At 43.7% G+C, this 9,208-nt stretch overlaps 1 pseudogene; it reads right to left on the minus strand.

Annotated features, from left to right (window-relative positions):
• Positions 1-3,712: 3,712 nt before the first annotated feature.
• Positions 3,713-6,004, minus strand: LOC117078361 (annotated as a pseudogene).
• Positions 6,005-9,208: the final 3,204 nt, after the last annotated feature.

A 9,208-nucleotide genomic window follows, 5' to 3' on the forward strand; every position in this document is an offset into this window, starting at 1 on the left:
TGTAGTCCCAGCTACTCGGGAGGCTGAGGCAGGAGAATGGCGTAAACCCGGGAGGCGGAGCTTGCAGTGAGCTGAGATCCGGCCACTGCACTCCAGCCCGGGCGACAGAGCGAGACTCCGCCTCAAAAAAAAAAAAAAAAAAAGAGAAACACCACATATATGATCTAGCAATCTCACTATGGGGTATATATCAAAAGGATATGAAATCAGTATGTTAAGAAGTAATTTCACTCCCATGTTCATTGCAGCATTATTTACAGTGGCCAAGGTGTGGAATCAATCTAAGTGTCCATCAATGGATAAGTGGATAAAGAAAAAATGGTATATCCACACAACAGAATATTCTGCAGCCTTCAAAAAGAAGAAAATCCTACCATTTGGGATGATATGAATGAAGCTGGAAGATGTTACGCTAAGTGAAAAAAAAGTCAGACACAGAAAGACAAATACGGCCTGATCTCACTTACATGTGGAGTCTAAAAAAGTTCTCTTAATAGAAACAGAGAGTAGAAGAGTGAATATAAGGGGCTGGGAGTTTTGGGTTGGAGGTGGGGGTGGTGGAATGAGAAGATGTTATTCAAATGAACAAACTTTTCACCATAAAATAAGTTCTGGAGACCTAATATACAGCATGGTGCCTTTAGTTAATAATGCACACTTGGAATATACAAAGAAAATAGATCTCAAGTATTCTCATCACCCACACATGGAGTTAACAATGAGAAGTGAAGGATGTGTTAATTGGCTTTCTGGTAGTAATCATTTCACAATGTATATACAGATCAAAACATCACATTTTACACCTTAAATATATATAACTTTTATTTGTTAATTATACCTCTAAAAAGCTGGAAAAGATAATGTATTAAGAAATAATATTTCAATAGTTTGTGTTTGTGTTGTTACAAAAGGAACTCTTTAAAGTGTCTTAGGTAGCTTTGCCTTATTTTGTCAGTTTTGTGGCATTGCATTGTCAAAATAAACTCTTCACATGTTTGCATAGTTGCTTAAATGAAGACTAAATCAGCAGCTCTCTTAAAATTACATTTAATGCATGGCATTCCCAGTAATACTTTGATCTCAAGTTGTTATCCAATGCAATTGATTACATATTTATTAAGCATCTACTACATTGAAGGGACTCTGCTCTAGATACAAAGATGAGGAGAGGCACAAGATATGGTCTGTGTTATTATAAAAATGACAGTTTCCTACATAAGCATATCACTTGGGACGCAAGAAGGAGATGACACACTCAAATTAGGATAAACTAATGTTTAATTCACAAAGCTGCTTATTAGAAAGTAGTGGGCTAATATAGGGGAATCTCCAAGTGAGTAACTCAAGATTACAGTGAGGAATAAAGGAAGCAACTGCGGAAAGTTTTGGTAGAGGCTTATGGAGGGGACTGTCTGGAGAGCAGCAGTGACCTCAGGTCAAAGAAGACAGCCAACCTGAGATGACCTCACATGGCAGAAGCTAAGAGGATAAATATCTTACTTCGCTTTCTTTTCTTTCCTCATCTGCCAGCACTCCCCATGAGGGAGCTCACTGATGGAAAGTGTCAGTATAGAGATCAGTGAAACCACAGGGAAAAAGAGAAAGTGTTAGTCAAGGAAATAAAGACCAAACTGCTGTACAAAACAATATTTTTAATTCTAAGCATAGGTGTCAGTAACTTTATATGAGAGTTTAGATTTTTAAGAAAATCAATTATGTATATGGAAGAGCTAAGAAAACTTGAAGAAATGGCATGGCATGTGAGACAGCTGAGTGGTAAGGTATAAATTGTTCAGAACAAACAGAAGTGATGTAAAAAATATAGTTTTGTCTGTTGGGAAAATATTTTGGAGTGAGAAAACAGCTGGGCTTATTACATGTTTTCTACAAAAATGTGTGTGTGTGTATGTGTTTTACTTTTTCAATGTAATTAAAAAGGGAAAAACTAAAATAATCTTACTATGATGAACTTAATTTTTTGGATAATTTCTTTTTCAGTTTGTGTTTTTGTATAGTAACACACATAAAAAGAGAAAGGACATTAAAATAAGACATAGGGCCCACATGAAGAGTGTTTGATTTTCCTTTTAAACTATTTTTGTTTTTTTAAATAATGTTTATTCAGAAGTTTACTCCAAGAAAAAAAAATATATATATGAAAATTACACCATTAAACCCGGCGCCTTAGACCAAATCACAACCCTGTCTTCAATTCCCCTTCACTCCAAGCCTCTTTCAAATTCTCTTTCCTGACTAGAAGATCAGTCAAATGCTCATGGGGTCAGCACCATGCCATATTCCCAGCAGAGCCACTGTATACCTTTCTTTAAGAGTGCATGCCACCCCTTCCCCCACCCCCAACTCCTTGTTCTAAAGGATTTAACACATTAGGAAGTTGATTTGGAAATATCAGCCAAAAGGAGTGGGACGGGGGCGAGTCGGTCTTCACTTGAAATATACTTTTCCTGTCCAGTCCTGGGCAAGGGTTACAGAAAAGGCTAGCTGCGAGCTTTCCATGAGTCCACTGGAAGCTCTAAGCCCAGTCCCACCTAGGGGCAGCTCCTGCAAAGGCTGAGTGCTTGGTGCTGCCTCCTCAACTTTCTTGGTGACCACATAACAAAGGAGACCTCCGGGGTACAAGAAACACAGATCCCTGAGCCACGTTGCAGGAAAGAGATATATTCAGGAAAACCAATTAGGCCTTCACATGGAAGCTTGAGTCAGAGATGGTGGTTTTGTGGTGATTTGGACAAATTAGGTTAGTTTAGCAAAGCTCTGAAGTTGCAGAAGCTTCTCCCATGGACTCCTGATTGAACACAGGACAATAGAGATGAGTACAAAGTCAAATTAAGTCTTGGAGAGATGCAGGCTGGTTTCCTGCCACAAGGCCCTGGACTGGTCCAGACAGATACTGCTAAGTCCCCTACAAGGGAAGAAGTCACCATAAGGAGTGACTGGGTGGGAAACAGGGAAAAAAGCAACCACCAAGTTGTTTTTGGCATTTTAACATGAAGACAACGACAAGTGGTAACAAAAAAGCAATAAATAACTTGAAAAGACCAATATTTAACTTGCCCATCCACCCAAGTCTCACACTTAATTTCTATTCCCAACTCCCCAAAAAGCACCACTGAACTAATTAATTATTGTAAAGCACCCAAACGGGTCCAAATCCTCTGGAAACAAGGACCCTCCAGCCAGAGCTGTTGCCTCTCTCGAGCTCAAGTGAGGGGAGGGTTCCGGAAAGAGCACCTTGTAACTAATGCTGCACAGCACACACTGTGCCAAGCTCCAGCACAGGACACTTGACTGGGACACAGGTAGTGGTCACAGCATCAGTGCTGACAAGCGGGGAAGGGGACTCTTCAATAATCCTAACTATGTGGTACCACAGCCAAGCAAAGGAGACTAAAGACACCTGAGTGAAGAGCACTAGTCCCAGTCTCAGAAAGAGACTGGCCAGTACCAGTCAGTGTCTGGGTCGGGGGAGAGAAAGAAAGACTGAAGCTTAGAGGCAATAAAGGCTGTTAGATAAAGGGCTGATCCTTCTTGTAAGGACCAGAGAATGCACTTGACGGCTGGCTGATCAATGTCTAACTGGCAACTGCTGTGACAGGCTCTGGTTGGACAGGGGACTATAAAGACTTTGGTTTCTGGTCCCTGTAGGCCAGTTGCCTGAATGTTGACAACAAAGCCCCAGCTGGCGATGCTGTTATGCAATGATGCTGCTCTTCTGACAAGCTAGGCTTCAGATTCTCCAGACACAGAGGTTCTGCCCTGCTTTTGGGTACATGGTAGACTCACAGGAAGTGTTGGCCCCTCAGAAAAACAGACCACCCACTTCACTGTCAGCAAAGGAGCAGGTGTAGCCATCATAACCAGCATAGATCTGGGGCACCCCATGCCCAGGGAAGTCAAATAGCTTCACCTGGCGAGGGGCAACAGTCTCAACTTTCTGCTCTACATGGCCCAGCCAGCCATAGCCAATGAAGCCCTGAGAAGGCTTGCTTCTGGGAGTCCAGAACCAGCGTGTGGTTAGTGCCACAGGCTGTGTCTCATTCAACTGTTTGGTACAGGCAGAATCTGCCCATCTTTTGGTTTCTGGATGAAGACAGCCAATCACAGGGTACCAGTTTGCAGTCATACTCTAACGGCTGCATCAGGGGGATGGACTTCCCATCCAATTGTGTCCCCGCTGACCATATTCAGGGCACCCAAAGGAACAGAGGTTTCCTTTGCAGTCCATTATCACACTGAATTCAGTTCCACAGGCCATTTTGGTAATGGGCTGGCCTTTGTACTTTGTCTGTGCCGAGCTGTGGACAGCATAAGTCTGGTTGCCAAGGCCCAGCTAAGCCATCTTGTTCTCCCCAAATGTGAACAAGGAGCTGGTTTCTGTCAAGGTCAGTGTGTGGTTCTGCCCACATGCTGCTGGCAGGATCACTTCATGGCTGAGACCTTTGATGAGCTTGGGGGCTTCCACTCTCTTGGTGTTGTCATGTCCCAGATGCCCCTTCTCTTGTCCATGGCAGTTCCACGGCTTCTCTTGCATGGTAATGAGGAGGCTGTGGGCAGCACACTGATCCACACCTGGACCCTACGAGGTACCCATATGTCTGAGGCCCCTCACAAATTATGACCGAGATTGCCGTAAGCAACTTTTGCTATTTAGGCACTTCCTTTCAACCAATCAAGTCCCAGTTGGCTGCCCTCAAAATCAAAAGTTGCCTGTTGTACTTCGACCCTTCAAGTTTGACGTGTTTCTTGGTGTACTTCGGCTGAGTAATGACCACGGTCACGCTGCTGCGCCTTGCCCGCCGCTGCTGGTCTTGCCGCGTGCCTGATGCTGTCCCCACCGGGGCCCAGTGGAGCTCCAGACTTTCCGTAAGGTCTTTGCTGCTGTCCTTGCAGCCGCTGCTGTTGCAGTGCTTCCGCCGCTTGCGCCTCCTGCTTGAGGAGCCTGCTTCATTTCCTGCGCCCAGCGCAGGCAGAGCCCGAGGGAGGCTCCTGCCAGGCTGCAGCCCTGGCCTTCTTCCTGGATACGGTCATGGCTGGAGGGAGAAATCTAAACTACTTTGTATTAATTTTCTCAAAAGGATATATGTAATTTAAATGTCAAACATTTAAAAGGCTAACAATGAAAACAACTGAAAACAAACAGCAATGATCTGATCATGCTCTCCTATCATGTTCCATCCCAAAGGCACATAGTCATCACTTAGGGAGCTGCTCACAATATTTACCTCCATGTATTTATGCTTTGAAGAAACCTACATATACAATGCTTGCAAATTACATGAAAGGAATTATATACATGCTGCTTTACGTATTGATGTCATCTTTCTTTTATTTTTGTATTTTCTGTATCTCTGTTTCTTTTTTTCCCTTAAATCTTTTTTTCTTACCTCCCCCCAAATCTCCCACCTATTCTAATAAAAACCCTTGTCTTTCCTTCCTTAGCCTATCCCCAGCCCATGACCAAGCTCTAACCCATGCTAAAGAACCAAGGTTTGTTCCTTCCTTTTCTTCTTTTGAGTTATGTAACTCTCTACACGTTTGTATTTATTTATATGATATACATATATATGGAATATTTTAATCATATTTTGATTTTTTTTAAACGTGAAGATATTTCACACTTTGCCCTGTATCTTTCTATTTTCACTCAATAACACCTGATGGAATTACTACAAATCATTTGGAATAATCATTCATTTAAATAGCTTAATAATGTTGCATTTTTGAGATAGGTCATTGTTTATTTAACCATTCTCTCATTGAAGGATATTCACTTTGCAATTTTTGTCAGTATGAAAAATTCTACTCTCTATGTCTTTACATATATATCCAGATGTACTGCTGGTTTTACAGCTATATAGTAGTTTCCATTTATATAATATATAGAGAGTTTGAACAGGATTGTCATTAACCTTTTGGTGAAAAAGTCTACTGCTATTTTGCTTAGGTGTTTACTACGCATATTTTCAGCATAATCAACTGTCATTTTGGTATTGTCATTGTAATCATATGTGTTTTCTCTTAATTTGTTGATGAAATAAATCTATTGATAAATTGCCTACCATTTTAAGATATTTGAATTACTATTATAAACAGCTCATCTCAGTCACAATTCTTCCTTGCAAATAGCAGATCCACTTTTGAAAAGTTTAAGCAGAGGCCGGGCGCGGTGGCTCAAGCCTGTAATCCCAGCACTGTGGGAGGCCGAGACGGGTGGATCATGAGGTCAGGAGATCGAGACCATCATGGCTAACACGGTGAAACCCCGTCTCTACTAAAAAAATACAAAAAAAACTAGCCGGGCGAGGTGGTGGCTCCTGTAGTCCCAGCTACTCGGGAGGCTGAGGCAGGAGAATGGTGTAAACCCGGGAGGCAGAGCTTGCAGTGAGCTGAGATCCGGCCACTGCACTCCAGCCTGGGTGACAGAGCGAGACTCCGTCTCAAAAAAAAAAAAAAAAAAAAAAAAAAGAAAAGTTTAAGCAGAAAGAAAATAAACTCATTGTATTGCATTAGCAATTCAGTAAGTCTCCAGTAGAGTTCAGAGCCTTTCAGATTGAAAAATGCACAAATTTCATCAACATTCTGCTTGCAGGTGTGAGTCCAATGAAGCTGGCCAGGCACAGATATGAAAGAAAATAAACAATATTCTGATGACACTGAACAAAGAGACTTTCTTTCAGGAGTTTAGCCACTTTAGGTTTTACAATTTGAAATCTCTTTCTCCTTCTCCCACAACAAAGTGAAATTTGTATGCTTACGCCTTCTCTTATGAATCAAAGATTCCTAAAGGTGGAAGCCAGGGAGGCTGGTAGAGAAGCTTTGCATTCTAAGTGGAGATTTGAGCTATTGACTGTGTGAAGTTACCAGAATAGAAGACAAGTGTGCCAAAGGAGTTGGCTGCTACTGCTATGACAATTGTCTGTGAGAGTTTTAGAATATTATTTTCATAAATTATTATATTCAGTTTACTAATATTTTACTTGATATTTGGCTAACTGATGAGATTAGTAGTTTTATTTTTATACCATTATATTTTAGTTTTGTAATTGGAGTCATACTAGTTTGGAATTAAAATAATATTGGCTTGTTAAAGTGATATTGTTCTCACGCATGTAATCCCAGCACTTTGGGAGGCTGAGGTGGGTGGATCACCTGAGGTCAGGAGTTCGAGACCAGCCTTGCCAACATAGTGAAGCCCCATCTCTACTAAAAATACAAAAATTAACTGGGCATGGTGGTGGGCACCTATAATCCCAGTTACTTGGAAGGCTGAGGCAGGAGAATCACTTGAACCTAGGACGCAGAGATTGCAGTGAGCCAAGATTGCACCATTGCTCTCCAGCCTCCTGGGTGACAGAGTGAGACTCCGTCTTTAAAAACAAAAAAAAAGAAAGAAAGAAAGAAAAAAAAAGTGCTATTATCATGGAATCTTTGGGGTGTCACTTTTCCGGCCACAAACCTCTGTGGCCAGTGGCACCTCTGCCCAAGTTCTTGTCCTGCATCCAGGAAAAATGAGATATGCAGACAAGTGGAGGGTGAGCAAGATAAAGAGAAGATTTATTGAGTGTTAGAAGAGCTAGGAGGAGACCCACAGTAGTTAGCTCTTCTCTGTAGGCAGGTCATCTTGACATCTGCAGCTCTCAGCAGAGAGGAGGCCTGGAGAGGGTGACTCCTTTCTGCAGTCAGGTTGTCCAGATGTTTGCAGGTCTCCACAGAGAGGAAGCTCTGGAGAGGGTGGCTCCTCTCTGCTGCTGATCATTCCGATGCCTTCCCAGCTTCTAGCAGAGAGGAGGCCCTGGAGTGGGTTGCTCTTCTCTGTAGCTAGTAGTCCTGACATCTCTGCAGGTCTCTGAAGCTCTCAGCAGGGAGGGTAGCTCCTCTCTGTAGCTGGTCCTCCTGTCATCTGCTGAGCTCTGGCTGAGCCTGGGGCTTTTATGGGCCTCTGATGGGAGGAAGTGCATACCGATTGGTCCATGGAAGGCAATGGACTGGTGGCAAAGGCACCACAAGTTCCCACTCTGGTCATGGGACTAGCAGCCTGCCCCCGGCCTTCAGACCCTCCTTGGCCTGAAAGTGGGGCCTCACTGGGGACCCTCCCCCTTCTGCCTAGGAATATGCTTCCTGCTGCCTTTATGGTGCCAAGGTTCACCAGACTTTGCTCCTAGATTAGAGCATGCCCTTGAGCAAGCATTTCTGAGCCTGCAAAAGCAGGGGTGAGGGGGGGCAGCCCTGGCTCCTGTTTGCTCTGTGGAGCAGGAAGCTCAAGTCTGCAGCCATGGTTTGCGTGACTGCAGCTGCCCAATGAGGGCAGGGTTCTGCCTGCTCTTGGTCCCCCAGTAGCACTGGACTGTTTGGATCTGCAGCCACAACTTGGGTGGCTGTAGCCCTGCTCAGAAGGGTGGGGCTTCTGCCTGCCCTGTGGATTGCAAGGCCTGGATATGCAGCCAGGGTTTGGGTGGCTGCAGCAGCACCCAGCACCTGGGGAGCTGCTTCCACCCCAGCTTGGAAGAGGTGGGGCTCCTGCTTGTCCCCAACTCCTGCTGGTTCCATGGAGCATGCAGCCCTGGCCTCCCTGCTGCACCTGCTGTGATGGCAGCAGCAGGCCATCTGGAGACACCACTGCCATCAGTATTTAAAATAATACAGAGATATTTGTTACAGAAGTTTAGAGAGAGATCAACAATTAAAACTTTCTTTTTTTTTTTTTTTTTTTTTTTTTTTTTTTTTTTTTTTGAGACGGAGTCTTGCTCTGTCGCCGGGGCTGGAGTGCAGTGGCCGGATCTCAGCTCACTGCAAGCTCCGACTCCCGGGTTCACGCCATTCTCCTGCCTCAGCCTCCCGAGTAGCTGGGACTACAGACGCCTGCCACCTCGCCCGGCTAGTTTTTTGTATTTTTTTAGTAGAGACGGGGTTTCACAGTGTTCGCCAGGATGGTCTCGATCTCCTGACCTCGTGATCCGCCCGTCTCGGCCTCCCAAAGTGCTGGGATTACAGGCTTGAGCCACCGCGCCCGGCCAAAACTTTCTTTTTTAAAAAGAAGTTTGAATTTCTGTCTGTGTGTGTTTTGTACTTTAATCTTCTTAAAAATTACTTTTAAATTTTTGTTCAAGTATCTCTATCTTTTCAACAGTTTTATTTTATTGTCATTATATTTGATATGATCCTAATGGATTTTTTTTTCCTCTGGATG

Source organism: Trachypithecus francoisi, unplaced genomic scaffold (assembly GCF_009764315.1).
Source record: "Trachypithecus francoisi isolate TF-2019V2 unplaced genomic scaffold, Tfra_2.0 Lachesis_group0, whole genome shotgun sequence".
Taxonomy (NCBI): domain Eukaryota; kingdom Metazoa; phylum Chordata; class Mammalia; order Primates; family Cercopithecidae; genus Trachypithecus; species Trachypithecus francoisi.